Source organism: Bos javanicus, chromosome 8 (genome assembly GCF_032452875.1).
Source record: "Bos javanicus breed banteng chromosome 8, ARS-OSU_banteng_1.0, whole genome shotgun sequence".
Classification (NCBI taxonomy): domain Eukaryota; kingdom Metazoa; phylum Chordata; class Mammalia; order Artiodactyla; family Bovidae; genus Bos; species Bos javanicus.
The window spans coordinates 36,166,125-36,181,409 of NC_083875.1; the positions used below are offsets into that span (position 1 = coordinate 36,166,125).

The 15,285-nt window shown below is 38.2% G+C and overlaps 1 protein-coding gene and 1 pseudogene across 13 annotated transcripts in view; one reads left to right on the forward strand and one right to left on the reverse strand.

Annotated features, from left to right (window-relative positions):
* Window positions 1-15,285, forward strand: part of PTPRD (protein tyrosine phosphatase receptor type D) — a 2,538,842-nt gene that overhangs the window by 1,532,647 nt on the left and 990,910 nt on the right. The window lies entirely within an intron of this gene.
* Window positions 9,071-10,135, reverse strand: LOC133253407 (large ribosomal subunit protein uL10-like; annotated as a pseudogene).

A 15,285-nucleotide genomic window follows, 5' to 3' on the forward strand; every position in this document is an offset into this window, starting at 1 on the left:
TGCAATCTGCATTGTCTGAAGTGGTTTCTTTCCTTTAGTATAGGAAAGAAATACTTTTGCTTTCCTTTATCTACAAGTAGATCCACTTCTTAGTAGCATGCCTTCTTGGGAAAATAATACTAATAATGAAAATTTAATGGTTCATTCTTTCTTGCTTCCACCCCTCAAATTGGCAATTAATAGACAGTGAAAGGATTAAAGGGCCATACTGAGTCCAAAGTAGATAGATCTAGACACTTCCAATGATTTTGGTAATGCTGTTAAAAACTGAGTTCGATTATTTCCATTTCAGTGTCATGATTCATACCCCTCCCTCCAGAAATACATACGTGCTCACGCACACAACCCCTTTGTTGTTTGATGTTTTTTTCCCCAGAAGTCCTTATCCACTCCCTCCATATTGTCACAGGTGGTCTCTAAAAATGAAAATCATTTATCCTCCTGGCAAAGACCAGTTCTTATTCTCATGCAAAGGTAAAATGTTCACTTTTATTGTCTCTTTCATTATGGCACATGTATCTAAATGGAATTAATAAAGTACCTACCACAGGTTTTCTTAGCTGATTGCTTACAAGTTTGAAAATGTTAATATTCAAGGCCATTAAAACCAGAGTAAAAGAAATTAGATCCTTTCAAACAGGAGATATTTTAACGTGTGGTCCCATAAAATAAAATAAACATTCTAAAAAATGAAGCCTATAAACATCAGGAAGATGGATAACTTGACACCTCATTCTGCATATCTCTGTTTAATAATATTATATTTCATTTCCTGTGCTAAGAAAACAGCCATTACCCAAAGCAGCCATTCGTAAACAGGCCTTGTGAGCAGATTGCATCCTTGTTGGTGGTATGATAATTGAAATAAGTTTTCCAGTCTTTTATGAGAAAATACCAGATGTATAAAATACCTATTAATCAACTCACTCACTTTTGCAAACATAAGTTTCAGTACTGATGGCTATTAAAGAATAAATTCTACATGGAAAAGAGTATTGTGAGAAAATACCAAAGAATTAGCTAAGTGATTCATCTTTGTGTTGCTTCTGAGTTACTCCTGACTGCAGTATGGGGCAGTATAATTATAGACCCCCTCAAGGACAGACTTGCAAACATCATGCCCAGTATTTCTCCACTTTTTGTTCTAAAGGAAAACAGGGAAAAGTTTTCCCTGTTTTGTCAGTAAGTACGTGAAAACTGTAGTCTGTCATCTAGTTTTATCCATGAGTCTACTCTATTCATTGACATTTCTGATATGGTTTCCTTTTCTATCATCTGTTGAAATTGTAATATTTAGGGTTAGCATGTCATAGTGCTATTAAACCACTTTTCAAATTCTAACAGCAACATCTTTGCACTATAATTTATGTCATCTTTTCTAATCCAAATAAAGAAACAAAAGAATTGGGAGAAAGGAAAAAAAAAAAAAGAAAGGAAAAGGTCATGGGAAAGAGCACAGGAAAGCTGGCCTAGAAATGAAATATTAAAATGACAAAAATTGTGCCCCAAAATGTGATTGTACATATTGGCATTTTTAGCTAAAACTGTCCAAAGCTATTTTTCCCCTCATGCAAGAGATGAAAGACGTTGCATTCCTAGAGGAAGAAATAGGTAGTTTTAGTACACATGATTTTCCTTTTCTGTTTGAATCATGGCTTTCAATATACTCCCTTACAGCCGTCTCTAGAGTCAAGACCATGTGCCTCAGCCTCATGTCCTTGATGTTCTCATATTTCAAGTTCAGGAATTTAGCTAATCGAGTCTGCTTTTATTCAGACTGGTGTTCTGGGTTAAACTACTGCTTTCTTTTAGCCTTTTTCACTTTTGAGAGTCAAGAGGCAGATGACTTTTATCTACTTGCCTTATATCCATGTATAGCATTTATTTTTAAAAAATATAGTTTACAATGTCATTTATTTTTTTAATTAATTTTTTAAATTTTATTTTATTTTTAAACTTTACAATATTGTATTGGTTTTGCCAAATATCGAAATGAATCCGCCACAGGTATACATTTGTTCCCCATCCTGAACCCTCCACCCTCCTCCCTCCCCACACCATCCCTCTGGGTTGTCCCAGTGCACCAGACCCAAACATCCAATATCGTGCATCGAACCTGGACTGGTGACTCGTTTCATATATGATATTATACATGTTTCAATGCCATTCTCCCAAATCTTCCCACCCTCTCCCTCTGTACAAGACAGCAAAAGAGACACTGATGTATAGAACAGTCTTACAATGTCATTTAACTAGCTCAAGAAAATAATTTTTCTTGTTGAGTTCTCTTCTGGTATCCCTTCCATTCTGTCTGTTAAATTCTGAGTATTTAGGGTGAATATCAGGGGACCATTTATCACTTGAGGTCTTCTCTTTGAAAGTCGCTAAGGCATGGTCTAGCCAAAGCTAGGAGGTTGATGATGTTTTATCTTAAACTCTCTTCACGTCACTTTTCATAAGTTCATCTTTCCTAGACATTTTGTGACCTCTGACTGCCATCCTTTGGGACATGTGAAGGAGGGAGGAAGAAATTTTCTTCTACCCTTCTAGATTCTTCTGGTTGGTCTAAGAATTAAAGTGATGAGAGACAGATTAACAGCAGAAAATCAAACAAAAGTTAAATAACATGTAAACATGGGAGAGATGCAGAAAAATTAAATAACTCACCAAAATGGCGGGAACCCTCGCCTTCTCTGACTCTTTGTCTATCCAGTCAGTAATAACATCCAACCATCTTACCCTCTGTTGTCCCTTCTCCTCCTGCCTTCAACCTTTCCCAGCATCAGGATCTCTTCCAGTGAGTCAGTTCTTCACATCGGGTGGCCAAAGTATTGGAGTTTCAGCTTAGCATCAGTCCTTCCAATGAATATTCAGGACTGATTTCCTTCAGCTTAAGTACTGCCTTTTTAACCTCACCTTAACTACAGCCTTTAGCTCAAGACAATACAAAATATTGGGGGGTTGGAACCTAAAAGGGGAGGAAGGAAATTGACATGGAAATGGAAAAGCAAAAGTTTCCTAAACGAATGTTTGCTGAACCTTGCAGAGACAATAGGATTTAGAAAGGAATTTTAATAGAGTCTGCTAGTTGCTGCCTGCCACACCTAGTTTATATTTTGGGGGCTCCAAAATCACTGCAGATGGTGACTGCAGCCATGAAATTAAAAGATGCTTGCTTCTTGGAAGAAAAGTTATGACCAGCATAGACAGCATATTAAAAAGCAGAGACATTACTTTACCAACAAAGGTCTATCTAGTAAAAGCTATGGTTTTTCCAGTAGTCATGTATGGATGTGAGAGTTGGACTATAAAAAAAAGCTGAGCACTTGAAGAATTGATGCTTTTGAACTGTGGTGTTGGAGAAGACTCTTGAGAGTCCCTTGGATTTCAAGGAGATCCAACCAGTCCATTCTAAAAGAAATCAGTCCTGAATATTCAGGGCTGATGCTGAAGCTTAAACTCTAATACTTTGGCCACCTGATGCAGAGAACTGACTCATCTGAAAATATCCTGATGCTGGGAAAGATTGAAGGCAGGAGGAGAAGGGGATGACACAGGATGAGGTGGTTGGATGGCATCACTGACTGGATGGACATGAGTTTGAGTAAGCTCTGGGAGTTGGTGATGGACAGGGAAGCCTGGTGTGCTGCAGTCCACGAGGTCACAAAGGGTCGTACATGACTGAGTGACTGAACTGAACTGAACACCTAGTTCATTTTGTACTTTTGTAGTGAGAGCTCCTGCACTGAAACAGGTCCTCTATCTATATTCTTAAGTCAGTTAGGGGAAAGGTCAATGTTTCTTTGAAAGTCCTTGGGCCTTGATTGTTTTCAACTCAAAATATTCCCAAGGAAATATTTTAGAGTGGCAAGTTTTACTCCATAGACATTATATTCACAGATCTCTAGATCCTAAAAGTGCATTACTATACCGTCCTCTATACCTTTTTTTCTCCTTGCCACCTGTTCTAAACTTACTATTTCTAAGCACTTGGTGCTTATTGGTGATAATCATATAGAGTTTATATAACGTGACTCAGAGGGAGGCACTAAAGGCAGAACCATTAAGTTTCCCAAAAACCTTATAATGAAGGTTTTTTTCATTACTTTCCTAAGGATGTTAAAGGTTATGCATTGTTCAGTGAGATACTTGAGGTGGATTTCTTTCAGTTTGGTTACTTAAGGTAGTCATCTACTTCAGATCAGATTAACTCAATATGTGATCCAATATTTCCATTTAAACTTCCATTTTTTTTGAGGCTTCTCACTTATATATGCAGCTACATTCATTGAGTGAGGGGGGAAAAAGTCAGCTGCAAAATAAAGGCAAAGAATCTCTAGAAAATTGTTGTCAAGTTCCAGATCTTGAAATCATCAGTCAAACATATATTTTTTAAATTTTTTATTCTATTTTGGCATGCATGGGTATGCTAAGTCACTTCAGTTGTATCCAAGCTTGTGTGATCCTGTGTACTGTAGCCTGTCAGGCTCCTCTGTCCATGGGATTCTCCAGGTGAGAATACTGGAGTGGGTTGCCAGGCCCTCCTCCAGGGGATCTTCCTGACCCAGGGACTGAACCTGCATCTCTAACGTCTCCTGTATTAGCAGGCAAGTTCTTTACAGCTAGCACCAGGAAGTCTAATTGATTAAAAATGTTGTGATAGTTTCAAGAGTACTGTCAAAGAACTTTCACCAAGTCATTTTCATCTCCCTAGTCCTCAAGTGTCCTCTTGCAATCAGTGTAGAATTTTTAACAGTTCAGCGCTTGAGATTAAGTAAGAAAGCCACAAAATCCTTGAAAATCAAGGATTTTAGAATCATCTAGTGAAAATAGATGGAACTTAACTAAATGGTCCTTTCTCATACTCACCACAGGAGATTCTAAAAAGCTTTCCCTAACCGTTGAGAATCACTCTTATGATTAACAAAGTTCATAAACTTTTTGGAAAATGGGACATTTTGAAAAATTATGTAGTGACTTATATTCTCCATCTCCAAAGAAATTAATTCATGCACCAAAAATTGGAAACATTTTTAAAATTCATAGATACTCCTCCCCTGAGGTGTCGGCACTTCTAATGGTCTGATTACAGTATATCTGGTTGAGACTGCTGCTGTATAATATAAAATCATTACTTACAGCCATAGGTTTTATTGTTACTCTGCCGTTGTACAATCATTGACAGTTTGTTAAGAAACATTTTGGAAAAGGTGAGTTAGAAATCCCCAAATTATGCTTATTGACTATTAAAATGCTTAAATTATCATATTTTCAATATAATTCTGACCTCTTAATGCTATTCAAATATAAGCTATTATTACTGATTTTAAAATATGACATCACTGCAACCTGAGGCTTAACAGCTTTTGCAAAAAACAGCATCCTCAACTGCTGATATTTGTCTTCTTTTTTAATAGGAGCCTGCAATGAATTAAATGAAAAACTAACCAGAACAGCAATACTGATTACTAACCATAATAGCCAGCTTCAAATGTGTATCCTGGGGTTTCAGATGATGTCATAAACTGCTACTGCAAATTTAATAGTATTGTTGCCTGGAAGCTAAGCTATTATAGTATGTTTAATTTCACTAAGATGTAAATTACATGCTTCAGCCTTGAGTAGTAGTATTGGCTACTGTCATTTTCAGTTCTTATTTTTGCAGCTGTCAGGCATTGTAATGTTTATGGCTGTTTTGTTTATCTAGTAGCCTGTTGTAGCTATTATTTTAAAGATATATACATATATATGCATGTTATATATAGAAGTTAAAAATATATATTAATTTGCTCATACTCTGCATTACTCTTTAGATTCTTTCATAACCACTATTGCTAAAAGTCATTATTTTAAGAGTGAGAATAAATGCTCCTATACTAGTATTGCATGTGCTTTTTTTCATAATAGAGTCCCTATTTCAAAGAGGATCAGTTCAGAAAAACTCTTCTTTAGACTGCCTGTCCTGAATGTCCCCACTAATATGGATAAACTTCACAACTTCTTTTCCCTGGCCCAGAGATTATTAAATATTATGTGTAAAAATCTTATTTTTTAATCTTTCTATCACTCTTAAAATTAAGGTGCGATTGATTTAATGAATATAAGCTTGGGCTTGAAAGAAATGAAAACCAGACCTTCATTCCCCAAATTATATCTCATACAGTTTATATAACTACCATAGTCTCAATATGTAAAATGGAAATGTGATTATATATTATCTATAATTTCCTGGCCATATAAAGAAATTGCATTTATTTTCTTTCTTCTCCTCAGATTTCTCCATAGTACCTGGAATCCTTTACAAAATCACATAACTTCTCTAGAGTTTTATTTTTGACCCACTCAAAGAGATTTTACCAGGGCATCTCCAGGTGTCCTTTTCTTTTATCCAGCTAAACTTTTAATATGACAACATATGGCCCACAATTGAGATATCAATAAATCTCTTTAGGATATTTTATATACATTCAATACATTATAAAGGAGAGAGAGAGACTGACAGAGGATGAATTGAATTGAGTTATCTTGGAGAGTTGGGGCAAAAGTAAGGAGCTTTGTTTGTTCTTGGGATGGTAAATAAAACAACTTGATCCTGAAAGGGAAATAAATATGGTAGACCTACTGAATGTAGAAGTCTACAAAAGTTAGACAAAAAGAAATTTGAGGATTTATCTTATAAATGGAGAAGCAGTTTGGTCTTCTGTATTAAGGCTCTCCCTTTGTAGGAGGACAGGGAAATTGTCAATTTCATATATGGGGATGGAATTTGATAGTGTAATTTTATCCATCTTTGGGATTCTTGGAATTAATCAGGACGTTGTTATTTCCCTTACAATGCCTTATAATAGAAGAACCTAGACTGGAACACAGGACATCTGGGTTCTAGTCTCAGGACTGTCAGTCATTGGTTGAAACGTTTTTGCAAGTCATTTTCATTCTCATTCTCTTGAGAAAAATGATGAATTTTTATAAGGTCAGTGTTTGGAATTAGATTAGAAGAACATGAATCACTTAGGCAAGAATGTTAGAATCATCTGCAGAAAAAAATAAAATAGAAAAGAAGAAAAAAGGAAAAGAACAAAGGTAAGGGCCTGAATGCAGATATTCTCAGAAGAGAAAGTGAGAGATGAATGTGAGGGAAGTGAGAGGGGGAATAATATGATTTGGGATATATTTTCAAGGGGCGTGTCAGTTGTATTTTTTCAGTGATGGAGTCTGAAAGTCTTGAGATCTTTATAATTTCAAAGGCTGGCAATGTTATTCTCACTCTTTTTTGTGGTCTTAGAACCAAGCAGCAAGGGACTTGGATTCAGCAAGGGAGTTGGGTTTTAGTCTTTGGTTTTATGATTTATTTCCAGAATCACTGGGCACAAGTTGCCTTTCTTCTAATTTTTTCTCACTGTCAACAATGAAGATATTAACTGGGTGAAGTCTGAGATTCCTTCCTACTGTTGTGTTTTTAATTTCTTTATTTTTTAATTGAAGGACAGTTGCTTTACAGAATTGTGTTGGTTTCTGCCAAATATCAACATGAATCAGTCATCAGATCAGATCAGATCAGATCAGTGGCTCAGTCGTGTCCGACTCTTTGTGACCCCATGAATCGCAGCACGCCAGGCCTCCCTGTCCATCACCAACTCCCAGAGTTCACTCAGACTCACGTCCATCGAGTTAGGGATGCCATCCAGCCATCTCATCCTCTGTCATCCCCTTCTCCTCCTGCCCCCAATCCCTCCCAGCAGCAGAGTCTTTTCCAGGGAGTCAACTCTTTGCATGAGGTGGCCAAAGTACTGGAGCTTCAGCTTTAGCATTGTTCCTTCCAAAGAAATCCCAGGGCTGATCTCCTTCAGAATGGACTGGTTGGATCTCCTTGCAGTCCAAGGGAATCTCAAGAGTCTTCTCCAACACCACAGTTCAAAAGCACCAATTCTTCGGCGCTCAGCCTTCTTCACAGTCCAACTCTCACATCCATACATGACCACAGGAAAAACCATAGCCTTGACTAGACGAACCTTTGTTGGCAAAGTAATGTCTCTGCTTTTCAATATGCTATCTAGGTTGGTCATAACTTTCCTTCCAAGGAGTATCTTTTAATTCCATGGCTACAGTCACCATCTGTAGTGATTTTGGAGCCCAGAAAAATAAAGTCTGACACTGTTTCCACTGTTTCCCCATCTATTTCCCATGAAGTGATGGGACCAGATGCCATGATCTTCGTTTTCTGAATGTTGAGCTTTAAGCCAACTTTTTCACTCTCCACTTTCACTTTCATCAAGAGGCTTTTGAGTTCCTCTTCACTTTATGCCATAAGGGTGATGTCATCTGCATATCTGAGGTTATTGATATTTCTCCCAGCAATCTTGATTCCAGCTTGTGTTCCTTCCAGTCCAGTGTTTCTCATGATGTACTCTGCATATAAGTTAAATAAACAGGGTGACAATATACACCCTTGACGAACTCCTTTTCGTATTTGGAACCAGTCTGCTGTTCCATGTCCAGTTCTAACTGTTGCTTTCTGACCTGCATATAGGTTTCTCAAGAGGCAGGTCAGGTGGTCTGGTATTCCCATCTCTTTCAGAATTTTCCACAGTTTATTGTGATTTACGTAGTCAAAGGCCTTGGCATAGTCAATAAAGCAGAAAAAATGTTTTACTGGAACTCTCTTGCTTTTTCTATGATCCAGCAGATGTTGGCAATTTGATTTCTGGTTCCTCTGCCTTTTCTAAAAGCAGCTTGAACATCAGGAAGTTCACGGTTCACATATTGCTGAAGCCTGGCTTGGAGAATTTTGAGCATTACTTTACTAGCGTGTGAGATGAGTGCAATTGGTGTACATATATCCCCTTCCTCTTGAACCTCCATCCCACTTCCCTCCCCATTCCACCCCTCTAGGTTGTTACAGAGCCCCAGTTTGAGTTCCCTGAGTCATACAGCAAATTCCCACTGGCTATCTAGTTTACATGTGGTAATGTAAGTTTCCATGTTTTAAAGTTCAAGGCAGTTGTGTTCTTGCCTTGAGGGACTTTGCTCCTGGCAAGAACCTTTTTAAGGCTCAGCAGTTTATTTTATTTATTATTTATTTTAAGATAAGTAAGCCTTTATTTTCTCATTTCACAAATAATGCTGGCCAGGTTGGCTGCTTTTTGGTGATCAGTCAAAGAGACCAAATCCCATATCCTCGTCCGACTCCTCCGACACTTCCTTTGCTTCAACCTTGGCCGGGGTTGTGGTGGTGGCAGCAGCCACAAATGCAGATGGATCAGCCAAGAAGGCCTTGACCTTTTCAGCAAGTGGGAAGGTGTAATCAGTCTCCACAGACAAAGCCAGGACCCACTTGTACCCATTGATGATAGAATGGGGTACAGATGCAACAGTCAGGTAACCAATCTGCAGGCATAGGCTGGGAACATTGCGGACACCCTCCAGGAAGCGGGAATGCAGAGTTTCCTCTGTGGTGTCAAGCACTGCAGGGTTGTAGATGCTCCCATTGTCAAATACTTGCTGGATGACCAGCCTGAAGGAGAAGGGGGAGATATTCAGCATGTTCAGCAGCGTGGCTTCGCTGGCGCCCACCTTGTCTCCGGTCTTAATCAGCTGCACATTGCTCAGGATTCAATGGTGCCCCTGGAGATCTTAGTGGTAATGCCTACAGCCTGGAAGAAGGAGGTCTAGTTGGGCCCCAGACCAGCGTTCTGGGCCAGCACAGTGAGTTCACATGGCACTATGGCACCAGCACAGGCGACAGCTGGCATCTTGTTGGCCAGCAGTATGTCCCTGATCTCAGTGAGGTCCTCCTTGGTGAACACGAAGTCCACGTTCCCCCAGATGTAAGGCAACAGTTTCTCCAAAGCTGGGTTGTTTTCCAGATGCCCTCGGATTGCCTTGTGCATCATCGTGTTCTTGCCCATCAGCACCATAGCCTTCCCGCGGAGGGACATGCGGATCTGCTGCATCTGCTTGTAGCCCATGTTGTCTGCTTAATGAAGCATTTTGGATAATCATCCAGAAGTTGGATGATCTTAAGGAAGTAGCTGGACTTCCAGGTTGCCCCGTCTTCCCTGGGCATCATGGCGGTGTGTCAGGGATTGCCATGCAGGGTTTAAAGACGGTGTCACTCACACGAGGACGCGTGGGGAGAGAGAGGCTCAGCAGTTTAAAGACTAAAGTCATTGACCCACCTTCCTGGAAGCTTAGGTACAGAGGTCATTGAAACAGAGGTTTGGTCTAGCTCTCTGAAGCATGGAGTCAAATAGAAGACTGCAGACCAACAGAGAAAGTTTGGGCCAGGTAAGCAGGGTGTTAGTTTTTCTAACAAATCACAGCAGGATCTTCTATGACCCACCTCCCAGAATATTGAAAATAAAACCAAAAATAAACAAATGGGACCTAATTAAACTTAAAAGCTTCTGCACAACAAAGGAAACTATAAGCAAGGTGAAAAGATAGCCTTCAGAATGGGAGAAAATAATAGCAAATAAAGCAACTGACAAAGAACTAATCTCAAAAATATATAAGCAACTCCTGCAGCTCAATTCCAGAAAAATAAACGACCCAATCAAAAAATGGGCCAAAGAACTAAACAGACATTTCTCCAAAGAAGACATACAGATGGCTAACAAACACATGAAAAGATGCTCAACATCAGTCATCAGAGAAATGCAAATCAAAACCACAATGAGGTACCATTTCACACCAGTCAGAATGGCTGCGATGCAAAAGTCTACAAGCAATAAATGCTGGAAAGGATGTGGAGAAAAGGGAACCCTCTTACACTGTTGGTGGGAATGCAAACTAATACAGCCACTATGGAGAACAGTGTGGAGATTCCTTAAAAAACTGGAAATAGAACTGCCTTATGACCCAGCAATCCCACTACTGGGCATACACACCGAGGAAACCAGAATTGAAAGAGACACGTGTACCCCAATGTTCATCACAGCACTGTTTATAATAGCCAGGACATGGAAGCAACCTGGATTTCCATCAGCAGGTGAATGGATAAGAAATCGGTGGTACATATACACAATGCAGTATTACTCAGCCATTAAAAAGAATACATTTGAATCAGTTCTAATGAGGTGGATGAAACTGGAGCCTATTATACAGAGTGAAGTAAGCCAGAAAGAAAAATACCAATACAGTATACTAACGCATATATATGGAATTTAGAAAGATGGTAACAATAACCCTGTATTCAAGACAGCAAAAGAGACACTGATGTATAGAACAGTCTTTTGGGCTCTGTGGGAGAGGGAGAGGGTGGGATGATTTGGGAGAATGGCATCAAAACATGTATAATATCCAGGTTTGATGCCTGATACAGGATGCTTGGGGCTGGTGCACTGGGATGACCAGACGGATGGTATGGGGAGGGAGGTGGGAGCGGGGTTCAGGATGGGGAACACATGTACACCCGTGGCGGATTCATGTTGATGTATGGCAAAGCCGCTACAATATTGTAGTAAACACACACACACACACACACACACACACACACACACAATAAAGCAAAGTGCAATTAAAAAAAAAAAAAAAAAAAGACCTTTAATAGCAGACTGAACTATTTTCTAGAAATAGTCTACCTTCTGCCCAAAGCAATAGCTTTCACTGTAGAGTAAATATGTATGTCTCATTACTCACATGGGTAACACCTTTAAATGTTAATTTAGCAAAATATTTTGAGCACGTCTTTCATAAGCCAAGGATTGTTCTAGGTACAGGGTTTATAGTCAGGAGCAATTGAACAAAGTCTATGCCCTCATGGCTATTTTTCTTCTAATAGTAGACAACTGGCTTACATTTTACCATCGTGTTTCCCCTATTACAAACCTGTAACTTGGTGGTGGTTTACAATGTTTTTCAGTATTCGTGCCAGACTAATTATTATTTGTGCCAGCCTAATTCCCTTCAGACTAATTATCCTGCGTTCTCTTTATAAACCTATCAGTGCTAGGAGAATATGGTCCAACCACTCCTTTTATATGACCGCTTGCAAGACAGGAGAGATAGTTGTCTCATGTTACATACCTTCTCTTTGTTAGAATCACATTGTGAGTTTTCAGAGCCAGTGAGATCACTTTCAGGTTGGATCACTGTCATTTTATTGAAAATAGATAGTAATCCTTTGGATATACAAAGATATTTTCATTATCCTTACCTCTCTTCAGTTGAGTTTATAAGTAGGCATTAAAAATTGAGTATTTTCTGGTCAGCTTAAAAGGCAAATGGCTTTTAAGAAAAATGATTGATATAGATGAAGTCAGCAAACTGAGATCAAAATTTAAACAAAATCATCATTGTAATCAAAGCAAATACAGTTGTATTCTCCTTGAAAACTGAAAAGCAAATGAATGCTCCAATGGCACTGAACTATAGATGTTCATTGTTTTTCTCCCATGTCTGTTTGCATACAGCAAAATCTCGTCTATATTTGACTTGAGCTCTGTTTATTTATTGTGCTTAGTGCAGTTGTTAGTTACCTCCTTGAATTTTCTTCTTTATGGAGCCAGGAAAGCTTATATATATCATGGAAGCATCAGAAAGAGATCTCTGTCAGAGTTTTACAACCAGTTTCTAAGTAATGAATATTGTATAGTAGATATAAAACAGCAATAAATCAGAAACATTCTAACAGCCATGGAAAGTGGAGATATTATATTGTTGAGAATATTTGGTAGCTGCAGAGTCTACAGATAGAGGAATTCAAATTTAGGACCTGTATACATGAACGAAGAGTGAACGGTGTAAGAGTGTGCAGGTTTTATAAGACTGTTATAAAAAGAAGTGAATTATTTTCAAATGTTTGTATGCCTCTTCCATTGAGATTTATCCAACAAGAAACATGTGCTGATATTTCTCCTAAATCACTTCTAAGACTTCCAGATGTTCATCATGAATGTTATTGAAACCAACTCCAAATACTCTTCATCTTTGAGATTCTATCCTTTCACTATCGAAAGTTATATAAACTGACAGATAATTCAGAAATGAAAAAGAATCTTCCATTTGGCCATCCTTACATGTTAAAAATATATCTATCTACAAATAATTCAATTTATTATAAATAGAACTGCAATACTTTGTTAGGTAGCAAACAGAAAGACAGAAAATAAGCAAACAAAAAGCAGCAATACAGAGTTCCTCACTAAATGAATTTATTTCTACAACCAATCTCATTTCTTTTGTTCAAAGTCACCAAATTTGTGCTAATTTGTTTTGGCAGTCCTGAAAAACAAGTATAGCATGAATTCTATCAATCACTGAACCTCAGTACAACTAAGACCATTTCACTAAAAGGAAAGAGAACTATTAAGATTGCAGTTCCTCATTCAGAATTATTCAAATAATTTCTTATTGCTTCGGCATAAATTGGAATTTACTCCAGTAGACTGTAAACCCAAATGAAATTTCAAACATATCAAAAATCACTCAAACTGAAGCAGTTTGAGAGGGATTTAAGTAAGGAAATAAATAAGGGTATATACCTACCCTTTTTTTCCCCCGAAACACATGCAATCAAGCTCAAAAATATGATCCATTAAAATAGATAATGAATGTGAAATTTGTGTGTAACTAATTTTAGTAAGAGTAATTATTGTGTATTAATGAATAAAATAACATTTCATCAATAATTCCCAGACTCAATGTTGGCAACTTAGAATTTTAAAAAGTAGTCAATGAAGAAGATTTAAATTTTCAATTAAAATGTGAAAGCTTATACTGAAAGCTCACAGAAGTCATAGATACCTTAGATCCTTAGGGGAAAAATCAAATGTCATGTCTTTGACTCTCTGAGAGCATTTGTCCTGGGAGAAAGCACATCTAAATACCAATAAGTGAGTATGTACTTCAAAAATTAAAACAAGTATGAGTTCTCAGATGTTGCAGCTGGACATTCCTGAAACTCTCTTGGCCTTACTTTGCAAATTTTGTGATAGTTCTTTTTAGAAATTTCAAAGTTCTTTTACTTTTCTTCTATTCCCTAAATCTGGTCTTATTTGATAGGCATATTGTTCCAAATATTCTCATTTTTGTGGAATGTTTTTAAATTTAATTTCCAAATGATTTTCAGATTTGTTTTTATGCCCTTCTTTTTTTTAATGATAGGGCCCCTAAGAAGCAAGGACTCCCATAGCAAAATTAGCTGCTAAGATAAAAGTGAAAGTGAAGTCGCTCAGTCATGTCCAACCCTTTGTGACCCCATGGACTGTAGTCTACCAGGCTCCTCTGTCCATAAGTAGAGGGTGAATGGCATTGTACAGCTTGTGAAGGCAACAGACAAGTTAGATTAATGGTTTCTCCTGAAGACATTCTCTATAGAACATTGTATTTCATTGGGGAAAAGAAGACAATGAAATAGCATCAAAGTGGCTCTAGTCATGGTTGAGACTGTAGCAACATCTAGATCTGAGGTATTCCAAAGACGTGATAAACAATATTTCTGGAGAAGTCTCTCAAACTATCTATTTTTAAAAACACTTTATCCAACAATTACTTTTTGAGCATTTAAAATGTATGCAGTACCCTATTATTCTTTTTCTTGAGATGTAGATGAATAAGGCACCCTTCTTACCTCAAAGAGCTCAGCCCTGTGTGGAGGAAGACAAGAAAAATAAATATAGCAATATGGTGTGAGAAAATCTATAACAACAGAATACTCAAGACATAATATTTTCCCAAAAGAAAATGCATTCACCCACTGTTTAGTTCACAGAGAAACAGGTCCTCAAGTTAGCTCTTGAAAATTAATAGAGGCCATTCTATAAAGAAGGCTGAGGGCCGAAGAATTGATGCTTTTGAACTGTGGTGTTGGAGAAGACTCTTGAGAGTTCCTTGGACTGCAAGGAGATCCAACCAGTCCATCCTAAAGGAGATCAGTCCTGGGTATTCATTGGAGGGACTGATGTTGAAGCTGAAACTCCAGTACTTTGGCCACCTGATGCAAAGAGCTGACTCATTTGAAAAGACCCTGATGCTGGGAAAGATTGAGGGCAGGAGGAGAAGGGGACGACAGAGGATGAAATGGTTGGATGGCATCACCAACTCTATGGACATGGGCTTGGGTAGACTCCAGGAGTTGGTGATGGACATGGAGGCCTGGCGTGCTGCTATTCATAGGGTTGCAAAGAGTCGGACACGACTGAGCGATTGATTCTGAACTGAATCACGAACTGAACTGAACTGATTCTCAAAATGAAGAAGGAAGAAAAAGAGTTACCATAAAGCAGTAATAGTGTGGGGCTTCCCCAGTGGCTCAGAGTAAAGAATCTGCCTGCAATGCAGGAG